This window comes from Salarias fasciatus, chromosome 23 (genome assembly GCF_902148845.1).
Source record: "Salarias fasciatus chromosome 23, fSalaFa1.1, whole genome shotgun sequence".
Lineage (NCBI taxonomy): Eukaryota > Metazoa > Chordata > Actinopteri > Blenniiformes > Blenniidae > Salarias > Salarias fasciatus.
Genome location: NC_043766.1, coordinates 32,657,411 through 32,670,995, shown reverse-complemented (window position 1 = coordinate 32,670,995; position 13,585 = coordinate 32,657,411).

Sequence of the window (13,585 nt, the reverse complement as noted above, 5' to 3'; positions counted from 1 at the left end):
AATAATCTCATGTACTAAACTCAAAGCTATACAGACAGCACAATGTGTGTCACTGCGTTAGAAAGTAGGTCAGTCTACCTGGACCTGGACCTGGACCTGGACCAGAACGGGTCAGTCTGCTTTAAGGGAGGAAACCGATCACCAAGTGTGCTGCAGCACTGACAGACGGGGTGGGTGTGGGGTGATCGGGAGTGAGGGTGTGGGGTGATTGGGGGTGAGGGTGTGGGGTGATCGGGGGTGAGGGTGTGGGGGGACTGGGGGTGAGGGTGTGGGGTGATTGGGGGTGAGGGTGTGGGGTGATCGGGGGTGAGGGTGTGGGGGGACTGGGGGTGAGGGTGTGGGGTGATCGGGGGTGAGGGTGTGGGGTGATCGGGAGTGAGGGTGTGGGGGGACTGGGAGTGAGGGTGTGGGGTGATCGGGGGTGAGGGTGTGGGGTGATCGGGGTGAGGGTGTGGGGTGATTGGGGGTGAGGGTGTGGGGTGATCGGGGGTGAGGGTGTGGGGGGACTGGGGGTGAGGGTGTGGGGTGATCGGGGGTGAGGGTGTGGGGTGATCGGGAGTGAGGGTGTGGGGGGACTGGGAGTGAGGGTGTGGGGTGATCGGGGGTGAGGGTGTGGGGTGATCGGGGTGAGGGTGTGGGGTGATCGGGAGTGATGGTGTGGGGTGATCGGGAGTGAGGGTGTGGGGGGACTGGGAGTGAGGGTGTGGGGTGACCGGGGGTGAGGGTGTGGGGTGATCGGGAGTGAGGGTGTGGGGGGACTGGGAGTGAGGGTGTGGGGTGATCGGGGGTGAGGGTGTGGGGTGATCGGGGTGAGGGTGTGGGGTGATCGGGAGTGATGGTGTGGGGTGATCGGGAGTGAGGGTGTGGGGGGACTGGGAGTGAGGGTGTGGGGTGACCGGGGGTGAGGGTGTGGGGTGATCGGGAGTGAGGGTGTGGGGGGGACTGGGAGTGAGGGTGTGGGGTGATCGGGGGTGAGGGTGTGGGGTGATCGGGTTGAGGGTGTGGGGTGATCGGGAGTGATGGTGTGGGGTGATCGGGAGTGAGGGTGTGGGGGGACTGGGAGTGAGGGTGTGGGGTGATCGGGGGTGAGGGTGTGGGGTGATCAGGGTGAGGGTGTGGGGTGATCGGGAGTGATGGTGTGGGGTGATCGGGAGTGAGGGTGTGGGGGGACTGGGAGTGAGGGTGTGGGGTGATCGGGGGTGAGGGTGTGGGGTGATCGGGAGTGATGGTGTGGGGTGATCGGGAGTGAGGGTGTGGGGGGACTGGGAGTGAGGGTGTGGGGTGACTGGGAGTGAGGGTGTGGGGTGATCGGGAGTGAGGGTGTGGGGGGGACTGGGAGTGAGGGTGTGGGGTGACCGGGGGTGAGGGTGTGGGGTGATCGGGGGTGAGGGTGTGGGGTGACCGGGGGTGAGGGTGTGGGGTGATCGGGGGTGAGGGTGTGGGGTGACCGGGGGTGAGGGTGTGGGGTGTGGGGTCCTGTTTCAGCAGGCTTCTTTTTTTGTGTTTTGCGAGGAACTGGTGACAGAGAGAAAGGGGCTGTTAGTCTAACTATCTCATCAGACCACTTACCAGAGGTCTCTAGACTTTCTAAAAGCAGAATGGGAGGCGGAGCTTGCAGCTATCAGCTCAGCTTCAGTTTGAGGGCCTAACAGACTCAACTTTTAGGGGTTAGGCTTTAAACTTTACTGTTGGCTCCTGTCTACAGTTAGAGCTGGTTCAACACACCCTGGATTATTTTCTGGTTGGGTTTTTAGGATTAAACCAAGGTTTAAACTTCTGAAATAGCTTTACTGAACTGAGTTTCCTGAGTGCTTACTCTCCAGACATCCCTGAGCTTCTACTCCAGTTCACTCTCCTTCCTGCAGGCTGTTTCTCTCTCTCTCTCTCTCTCTCTCTCTCTCTCTCTCTCTCTCTCTCTCTCTCTCTCTCTCTCTCTCTCTCTCTCTCTCACTCATGCACACACACACACACACACACACACACACACACACACACACACACACACATGCTCGAGTTATATGATAATATCCTTAATGCCCACAATATATAATTTTACATTTTCGAACACACAGATTTGACAGGTTTATGAAAAAGAAAAAGTCATGTGCATTTGTTGATGAAGTTTGGGAGGACCGCTGGTGTCTGCGGATGTTTCGGGGTTAAATAAAGAACAATGCAGCAGTTGATCCTTGCTCCAATTAAACATGTGACGTGTGCACATGTGCAGCTTATACAGTATGTCCTACAGGATGTCCAAATACTGTTTGTTTTCTCTCACTCTCACTGGACAGGAAGCCCTTTAATGTGTAATAAGAACGGCGGCTTTCTCAGAGAGGTTTGTTGCACTGCTCCACTTCAGAACAGCTTTTCCAGTACTCGTCTTTCTAAACATACAGTAACTGTACTCTGAACATTTTGAGAGCTGGACATGCCCCGGACAGATTTTAATCTGACTAAAATGGGCAAAAACAACTCAGTTTAACCTTTGCATGGGCATTATTCTAGTTTTGTAGCGTTAATATTAGAGTGTCAACACAAGCATTATTGTTTGAGTCTGAGCAGCAACATTATGGATATGTTCTATAAAATGTTTGTTTTCAAATGCATTTTGGTGAGTGAACGTTAAGTACAGAGTAGAAATACCTGCATGTTGACAGACTGGACTGGTTAAATATGATGTGTAAGTTGAGTGGAGTATCTTGCAGCTGCCGAGAGCTTGTGTGGCTTTCCTGCAATGCTAGTGCACCAAATGTACCAATTTATTGTGATTACAAGTGAAAACTGTGCATAGTCTGTAGAGTTTCTTCCATTTTGACGTCTCCAACTATTTCTTGCAAACAGTTGCAGTCTGGTATGATAGGTGCCTGACCTTTTTTTTTTTTTTTTTTTTTTTTTTTACATGGATTTACATCCATTTTTCTCTTGGGAATGATTGGAATGTCTATTTCCATACTCACGATTCATCTGCTAATACACTAAACTGCCATCAAAATGTTAAGAGTTCATATTTTACAGCTGCAGTCACATGTTTCTTGACGTATATGAAGCATCTGTCTTCATTTGAACTGTGATCTGAGGATAGCGCTCGCAGGCTGGTTTTTAGTGAGGGAAGGGAATGTGGTCTCCGGGGCCGCTGGGCAGCCCGGACTTTTATTCTCATCTGACCCCGGCGGTCTTCAATAGAGGATGTTCTTTAACCCTAAACCTCTTAAAAAAAAAAAAAAAAAAAAAAACAACTTTAAGGCCCCTGTGAAGCCCGTCTGTGTGATATCGCCGTAAAGCACAGCGTGGGATCATCAGTGTGATTAACAGGTTGATGTAAAGCCGGAGAGACATGAGGCATTAAAAAATGCGGGCTATTCTCATGGAAGAGCCACATGTGTTCGCTGACAGGTCCTGTAGGGGAGGGCTGCCCCCCTTCGCCGCTGTTAGATCAGAGCGGCTGAGTGGTCAAACAGGGCAGAGTTATCTCAGGTCATGGACAGACTTTACCTTTTCAAAAACACATGCACACAGCAGGATGCAGTGCAGCCCTGCGGACCCCGCAAGAACCACCACGCGCCCCCCTCCCCTCCCCTCCGTCCCTGCCAGTGGGGGGGGCTGCTGCTGCCGGAGGGCCGGCGTGTTTATGAGGCTGATGATAAGGAGCGTTCTCCATCTCTTTCAGGTGTCACATGATGGAGGTGGGGGGGATCAAACGGCGCTTGGCATTGAACGTCCCACGACTGGAATGTTTACCTTTGACAAGAGCGCCGGGAAAACAGCTCACACCCACGCAAACATAGACATACACACACAAGCGCACACTGACACACAAATACACAACTCAGGTTTGTCCATTTATGGTGAGGTAAACTTTGCCCTTTCGAGGGCGCCGCGCATGGTAATCCTATGACGGGTGAACTCAGAAAAACAGGGTTGTTTGGAAATTACCCACCTGTGTGAGTACGACACCACGGACACTGAGAGGCACTTCAGGCGTTTAGATTCTCACCCTTCATATAGGACCTTTGGCCCGGACACGCTGACAGCGGGAGGCCTTTGCATTGGATGAGCTGAACTTAACGTGATTCAAACTCAAGGCACTGCTAAAATCAACATGAATAACAAAACGATTACAGTTATGTAGTTGCCTTTTTGGAAAGTGATGGAGTAGTGATAACAGATTTTAGATGGGGGCTGATGACATGATGGTCTGAGCCTAAACAGGAGTTTGGTGAAATTGTGACTTTTTGCAAATGATTAAAGATAGGTATTAACATTTACCTAATAAGAGAACTGTTATCTTCTCCTTAATGTGGCCAGTCTCAACGACAAGCACATAGTTGTCATCTTAGACTCTAATGACTGATTCACTCATTAAGTTCAGATGAACAAACATCAACTAGAGGGAAGATGCTCCATTTCCTTATATTAACGGTGTTGCTGTTATAGTCTGTTTCAGTTGAGACAAACAACGTCCACCTAATGTCAACTGCCAGAGCAGGACAGGAGCCCTGCAATAGTTCTCACCACTTTCAGAGCTCACTGCCTTTCAACGGGCAGGAAGATGCTCCGAAGCTGAAAGTTAGCGCTACTTGAACTGACGGCAAATAAGGAGAAGCAGCAGGAAAGCAGCTCAATATAGGCACACGTCGATCAATATGAGAGCTTCAAGAATGTCATCCTCTCTCGTAGAGGGCCCAATTGTGGCAGAATACGTCGACCATAAGTGTTTATCGCGGCCAACATGACAAACAGGAAGAATTGTATGTTTGACAATTTTGATCAATCCAAATGTATTTCATATTTTTGTCAGAAGATAAACCCAATAATACAGTCATATATTTATTTGATTCCCTGGTTCAGATGCGCTAAAAATGATAATTTTTCTGTTATTACCTGTGAAACGAATCATTTATCAACTGTTGGTTATTGAGTTGCACATGGTAGATAATGTGGCTAAATGTTGCCAGTTGCTCATGTCTGATCTGAATGAACAATCGGTACGCAGACAGTTTTTGAACCCTTTTTTTAAACAGCAATGTTGTGGTTTGCAAGTGAAGCTGTATTTTCAGTGGCTCTGAGCACCACTGTCAATTACACAGACCCCCAAACACAAAAGTTTTGTGTTTTCACTTGAAAACTTTGGGCCTTAGAAAAAGAAACAGGGAAGAACTTAGAATAACCACACAGCAGAAACATGCAAACAACCCCATAAGTAGCATCCACGTGTTTTCCTTCCTTTTCCTGACACATTCAAGGTTTGAGACTACGTGTTCTGTAAAGTCAGTGTAAGATGACTGAGCTTGCGTGTGTTTGACCGGCCCCCTCCGGGTTTTCCATGATTGTCCTTCTTTCCCGGATGACCCAGTGTTTTCTTGGCCGGAAATGTTCACGCTGAATTGGTTGGGGAACAAGTAATGGCGTGCTTCTGAGGGTCTAAACCTGCAGGGCTGCTGCTGCAGGCGGAAGCTCCGGTTTCCCGTGAGCACGTCCGCGTTGTCTCCGGTCCCAGGACACGTCAAGGATGGCGTGGTCCGGTTAACCGGCGTCCTCTCCCAGGACGGAGAATCAGCCGCCAGGAATGTGATGTGAGTGGGCACAATGACGCTAATCCCCGGCAAAGTTGTTCTTTTTCTTCTCCTCCCCTTCTCACAAGATTTCCTTAATCGGATAATTCATGTCTTATTAAACAGGCAGCGCAGATCATAGATTGAGGTCTGGGAGAAAAACACCGAAACAGAACTGGGGTCATTCATGGCGGAGGGGTCTCGGGCCACTTTCAACGCTTTAAGGTTGTGAATCGGGGGTGGGGAGGGGTGGTGGATTTTGTTTGTCAGCCCCCAGCGTCTTGGCATGTCGCGCAGCGGTTCACGTGTATGTGTGTGTGTTTCGATACATTTCTGAGCGAGTGTATATGTTTGCGAGCTTGTGATTGTACACTTGTGTGTGGGAAACCCAGGAAATCCAGTCTCCCATGCGCCAGCATCCATTGTGTTGAGTTTCCTCCTCTCTCTCTCTTTTTCTGAGTGACCGTGTGTGTGTTTAGCTGCAGCGCTTCCCTCTCTTGCTGCGGCTCTAATGAGATGTAGGAGGAAGTCCGAGCCAGAGGATTGCACTTGGCAAAGTGAACTGGAAACAGTCTCATGAATGAGTCAGGGGAGCTGTGTTGGTAGGATTAGCTGTTATTATGTCCCCGTGCAACAGAATGGGGCTTCCCTTCCAAAACTCACTGTTACTTTCGACACCCTCCTCCCCCTTTTCCTTCCAATCTATGTCAGCGGATCCTTTTTCTTCATCCACAATGGGACAATCTGTCCAGAACATCCACATCAAAGAGTCCATTGCAGTAAATAAAGACTCGAAACATCATATACAGCGAGGAAGAGCTGCAGCAGGATAAACACAGTCGCCACCCTTTGTGATGTTGACTGGATTGACTCCCTTTGGCTCACTTATCCTCAACAAGCTGCCTTATCTCAGAGAGGGGCGGCTAAATATGTGCAGCGGGATATCACTGTTCTGTATAGAGAGACGAGAAGGTCAAATACTGGCACATGAAAGAGAGTTGAAAGGGAAACACACAACTGGCCCCATCAAGTCAACCAGCAAACATGTTTTTTTGCACTTCTACAGAAATGCCGTCACTCTGGCAGAGTTTTCAGACCTTTTAGTTTCAAGCATCTTTACTTTGCTTTGATGATATAGAAATGGAATTTATTGTTTCTTTAACGTTTAACTCAAATGTATTTCCACATTCCTTTAGAGCTCCTGGCAGTGACTTGCGTCTGAATGGCAAAATTCCATTCCGGTACTCGCAGCGTGTCAACAATAAAAAGATAAACATCCGCAGTGTCGCCCATAGGTACGCAGGAAAGCACGAGCAATGTCTGCAGTTTGGTGGGGGGGGGGGGGGGGTTGTATCATTGTCAATGACAAAAAGTAAGACAGACCGCAAACTATGTTCTGGCAAAATATCAAGAGGAGGAGAAAAATAGTTGAGACAAAACCAGCAACTTGACGCTGCTCATTAGCTCAACTGCTCAGCACGTAGCACGAGCCATGCTACATGCTACATGCTAAAGGGTAAACACTATTAAAGTATGATTGATACGCTCATTAATAAACAGGTCCTATAAACCAATCAATTCAACTGTAATATTTACCCAGCAGCAAATACAGCAAGATCTTCTCCTGGGAAGTTCGAAGAGAAAATGTTACCATTAAAAAGAGAGAAACGCCCAAGAGGGGAAAACTCTTTTCTTTTTCTTTTGTGTCAAGCAGGAACTTTATGTTAAGAGGAGCAGTGCTGCAGTAAACCAACAAATCATTCAGGAGGGAGATCGTGAAGATTACCGGTTACTGAAAGTCAGGACTTTAATGCAGATTTGGTTACTACACTGTAAAAAAGTTCAGCCCAAATACAAGATATGGACAATAAATCAAAGAACTCTCACAACCAGTGAAATGACCTGTCCATGCAGCAGGTAAATTTTACTGAAAAAGAGGTCTTGATATATGAATTTCAAATCAAGAAATAAGTCTCTCTATCTTAAATTTATCTTAAATCAAGTGAGAGGAGACGTTTTGACTGAAAGAAAGACAAATGAACTTGGCAAGGTTTGGAATTTTAGCAGTTTTTGCAGTGTACTTATCCAATTTATATTGTCGTGGGATTGACTTACTAGTTACTGGAAATCACTTCTTGATTATAGTTGTCATTACTAGATTAAAAATAGGAATTGCTCAACAAGTCACAGAAACTGTGTTCTTGATTACATTTATCTTTATAAGCTGCTGCTGTAAACACGAGTGTTCGTTTTTCTTTCAGACACTAAAAATTAGTGCTGAGTAGACTGGTGGTTACTAGTTAGGGACTCAAAAAGAACTGAAGTTACTCCACCAGTAACTGAAGATTACAACTCTATTGTACCACTGGAAAAACTGGCAGACAACTAGTTTGTGAACACTACTACTTGATTACAGTTAATATTACTAGTTACAGCTTAACATAAAAGAGTAGAGCTAGCAGGTGCGTGTGTGTGTATATGTGTGCATGTGTGTGTGTGTGTGTGTGTGTGTGTGTGTGGGTGTGTGTGCGTGCAAGCATGCAAGACAAACAACAACAAATAAGCAGACACCAAGTAAAACACAACACATACACACAAACACACATCGTTGCAGAGAACAACATACTGTAAACATCAACAGTTGGACAACACAGATATTAGTGTGGACAGACGTCTGATTGTTATTATGGTGAGTCCAGGAGAATCTGGACTCGGACCAGAACCAGGACCGGGACCAGGACAAGGAGAATCTGGACTGGGAGTCATGACACTCTGCTTGATGTCCATCTACTGAGCATGTGCAACTATTCATCGTGTTGTGTGTGCGCAGTAGCAGCTTTTTCGGAGAAGGTTTTCACAAATTTCTGCAGTCGTCTCCAAAACCTGTCGAACCGGTCCAGGTGTATCCTACCTGACCCTGACCAGGACGAAGCTGCACAGGAGATGGATGAAGAAACATGAAGGAGAGACTCTGATGTGACACTGTTGGTCGCTGCGTCTGAACCCCAGTGCAGCAGAGGAACCTCTGCATTTGATCTGAACGTCATCAAGCTGCCATAGTTCGCTGCTGTTTGGAGAGACGGAGAGCCAGCAAGTACAATCTGTGTTGAGGCTGCTGGTGAAGCAGATGGAGAAGAGCAAAACCATCAAAGCAAACCGAGGCCACTTTGAAGAATTTCAAATCTAAAACATATTATTTTCCTTTAAAAAAAAATCCATCCAATATTTTGTTGTTATTTCAAAGTTTTGACAGCATCTGTGCTGCTTTGCATCCTGCTTGATGAAAAAAATAAAAGCTTGAGAAAGTTTTGACTTTGCGGTCGGGGGGGATTTCCACCACAAAATCAGAAGATGAAAACGAGAATTTCCTGCAGTGGAAAGACTGTCTTAGTCTCATTTACAATCAGAAGACAACAAACAATCTAAGACATGTGAGGATTTAGAACGTTTCTAAGATATGAGAAGAAGAAAAGAGAGCAATGGAATGTCTCGGGATCTAATCATTTTATAAAAACAAGGAGAAAGAGAATCTGTGGATCGGTGCAGACAAAGGATGCTACGACTCGTGAAGCGTCGGTGATGTACAGCTATAGCTGCTGTTATTTTTCAACGAGGAATTTAACCTCAGAACTCTCTGCCCTGTGCTAAGTAAAAGGAGAGAGGTGTAGCGCAATCTTTGGACTTTGAAAGATAGATATAGTTGCCCCCAGTGTTTCCTGTCCATGGCGTGAATCACGAAGTCAAAAACGTTTAACTCTCCCTTCAGGGTCAGCGTTAATGCTTAATGCAGTTTCCTGAGTCACTATGATGATTCATGGTTTCATTTCACAGCAGCGCAGCCACAAGCTTGAAGTTTGTCTCTCATCTACACAGATAAGTAGAGATTTACAGCAGTCAGCTGTATCTCACTGTACCAGTGAGCTTTTTTTTTATTTTCTAGATCTATATAAAAGCTGAAAACTGAAATCCTAGATGGATGATTAGAGTCAGGAACAGCGAGGAAGCACAAAAAAAGACTAAGGCTGTGTTTGAAACCGCATACTGCCTACTACATACTTCCATACCCATACTGTTCATACTACATGCTACATACTCAGTCCATCAGACAGTATGCAAAGCGTTTAAACTACAGCATACTACATAATAATCCACAATGCATTGCACTCCTCACTGAGCCCAAACTGACGGGCTAAAGCTGATTTCACTTTAGCTCTAAACTCTTCAAATGTATAACTTTGTTGAGATTTTTTTAAAATTAGGCGTCAAAGTGGTCGTTTAGAGCCTGAGTGTGTCGTTTATTTGTCCAAATACCAACCGTTTATGATTTTGTTCGGACGAATTTGGCGAAATTTAAGCCAGCCGCAGTGAGCAACGCACTTCCGGTTATTTTCACAAAAATAAACCACCCCTTTCCCTTTCTCATGCAAAAAAACCTGAGTGATAAATCTGTGCTTTTACTTTGAAAACAAGAAGTCAACCTTTCAGCAATATACCTCGCTTAACATCGCCGTTTGGACCATTGTCCCGTTAACGGAATTGGACCAGTCACGATGCCTTACCGACGGAGAGTTTTTTCGGCTCTTCAACGAAGATTGGCTCGCCGTCTTCGGTACATCATGGTCGCTTTCAACATGGACTTGTTGTCAGATTTAAGTGTTTTTTTGTTTTTTTTTTTAAACTATTTTTAATCAATGTAAATCCAATCAGAAATCTCTAACACAACATACCTACTAGCACAAAAATTGGAGGGAAAATTATATCCTATATATACTATAACCATCCGTCACGTCCGTCGCGTTGCATCGTGGGTAGTTTCAGTATGAGTAGTAAACCCACGATGTATACTCAACATTTCTGGCGAATGCAGTATGCATCCGGGAACTTCTGGCATACTCAAAATCGCATACTGCCAGTGTAAACGCACTGCATACTCAATAAGTTAGTATGAGTAGCAGGTAAGTACGCGATTTCGAACACAGCCAGAGGCCTCGTTTATGCTAACCCGGCAAAAGCCATCTTGGCATGCGCAGCAACAAATTGCTTCACACGTCAATCTGGGATTTCACTCGGCAAATCCATTCGGGGAAGGAGGGACTTGCTGTAAAACTCTTTGCGTTCATTGGACGGAAGGACACTGTGCGTCCGCCTAACCATGTCTGGTTTCAGCCAATCACCGCAAAGAAAAAGATGACGTCGACAGCATGTGCCCGGCAAGTGAATATCAACAATCACGCCCACAGTGGATAGAAAGTGAGATTCGTGACAAGATGTCGAGTGATTTTTGCCGTTTATGTAGCGAAAATCTGCGCATTAAGGGCGTACTGACAAACACTGTGCTAATTTTAGAAAAACCCCGTTTGACCAACGACAAATGTGTGGCGGACGGATTAGCAGAAATCGGCTGTCAGCTTAACCTTGCCGGCAAGCTGAATTGTCACAGTATTTGTTCACACACACCACGAGAATCCATCATGCACCGCTCGCGCTCATGCGCACGGGCTCGAATTTTTGAACCTGCGGTCCAATCACGCGTCGTTTAGGGTCGTTTACATCCATTGTTTTTGCTAGCCATGCTAATATTATTAGCAGTCTGTCACTTCCTGCTTTCGTCAAAGCTTCACGTCCCTCCCTAAACAATTGGTCCGACGGAAAACAAACCGAGCCCAAGCGCATAAGCGCGAGCGGTACAAGGTTGATTCTCGTGGTGTGTGTGAACAAATACCGCGACAATTCAGCTTGCCGGCAAGGTTGCGTTTATACATGACAGTGTTTTCATTGCATTTTGAGGGTTTGCAGACGATGAAGACAATGCTCAGAAGGTTTTTGAGGGTGAACCTCCCAAGGCGGAACTTTCTGAAAACACTCCAACTCCATTGTCAGGGAAATGTGGGAGCACACACCTTTTCTGAAAAGGGTGGAAACGTTACAACTGTGCATGTGCCAAGGCTGTAGTGACCAGTTCTTCTGCACATGCTCAGTAGATGGAGAGTCTGAACAATGTCTTCCTCCAGTGGGACATGATTCCCAGTCCAGATTCCCCTAGTCCTGATCCTGGTCCTGGTCCCAGTCCAGATTCCCCTGGACTTGGTGGCTTTAGAGTTGACAGTCACCGCAATAACAATCACATTCTCTCCATACAAATGTCTGTGTTCTCCCACTGTTTACATTTATAGTGCGTTGTTCTCTGCATGTATGCACGTGTGGTTTCGCTACAAAGCAAATAACAGCGCAAACTAGTGGCCCTATGTGGAAACTGCATCATCTTCAGTTTTTTACAGTTTCCTTGGAAATGCGCCTTGCTTTCAAAACATGTGTAAATGTGTAAAATGTGTAAATACAATCAAAACATAAACTCTTTTCTTCCATTCGAAGAAAAGCTGTGAACACTTGAATAGATGATGTTGATGTATTCTGACTAAGAACTGAGGGCTGATAGCTCCACAGTGTAAGTTCAAGGCCATCAGCTGGATAGCAAACCCACTTACTTAACAGTAGAGGGCTTGTGCTTGTGCTTGTACTGGCAGTACAACAACCCCAAAACAGAATTCAACCTCAGTGTTTGTGATGTATAACTTCCACTTATGGCAACAACTCTACATAGCCAAGATCATTTTCTGATCTATTGAGGATTAAACTATCATACAACAGAAAATGGTGAGAAGAAATGTAATATTATTTTATATTTCCAGACATCGTGTCCTGAAAACTCAACACGATGTACTCATCCATCAAGGAAAGATGACAGCTTTTAGCTTTATTCTTAGAAATAAAGCTGTGGTTTCTGGAAAGACGTGACATGAATAAAAATTTGCCTGTTTTGGCTACAAATATCTCAAATTCCTGGCCAATAGTAACCCTGATATTTGCACAGTTATATCAAGAAGAAAAAAAAGTGTATTTTGTAACTTCAGGGACAAGGCGTGTTGTGTGTGTGTGTGTGTGTGTGTGTGTGTGTGTGTGTAAGTTTCTGTGTCTACAGATGTGCGACTGCAGGTCAAAGTATTGTTATCCAGGTCTGTTTTTCAGGGGGGTTATCTGTGTACGTCAGGGCGTTGTGATCCGCTCTGCTTTCAGAGGTTATTATGACATTTTCTGCGTGTTTTAAAGAGTTTTCTCTCCGCTCGTCACATTCCATCTGCGTGGACGTTCAGAAGAGCCCAAACATGCGGGAGCGTAAAGAAAAGGTTAGTAAGGGTCACTGCTGTTCTTACACAACCCGCAGTTCATCGACCCCGTGTGTATCTGCGCTGCCGAGCTCGTAGGGAAAACACAACGTACGAGACAAAGCATAACACTTCTGCAGTGGGGAAATCCTTGATGAAAAACAATCCAGAGGGAGGATGTTTTCTTGCTCCGTTAATCAGAAACCAGCAGTTTGTGTGTCAGGCTCCTGTTGAGGACCTGGAGGAAGTGGTTGGTTTTTCACAATCCTGCAAAAGATCTGCCACGAAACAAACTTTCCCGGAAAAATATTTTCTGTTTCTTTGCGCGCAGCAAGACAAATTCCCGTGTTTAATCCTGGCATATGGTCGTGATAAAACAAGTGGAAAACAACAACAGACCTGCGTGATGAAGCATGTGCTCTCAGACCGAGCGCGGAGCAAAACACCTGAACGTCCACATGCTTTGGATCAAACAGGCTTTTTGGCCTTTCACAGCCTTTGATTTTCAAATCGATCTGCGGCTCTGAGACTATCAGTGATGTGTAATTCGAATCGGGTCAGGTCAGACAGAGGAACAGATTCAGATAACATAGTTTAATCATGTCTGCATGCGGACACATGCAGATGGGAAGCGAGGAAGTTCTGACTTTAAAGGAAAATGCACCTGAATGTATTTTAAAGAGACAAACTTTAACTCCAGTCACAAAGGAGGAAGGATTTGTTTCCAAATTGTTTGAAATGTCTCCACTTCCTGTCGTATAACGGGGTCCCAAAACAAATGTAGTGGGGCTTTGTGCAGATCCAAACTGCAGCAGTGTATGAGTTTAGACTATCAGATGAGTTTGGATGTACTTTTGCTGGATGAAGTGT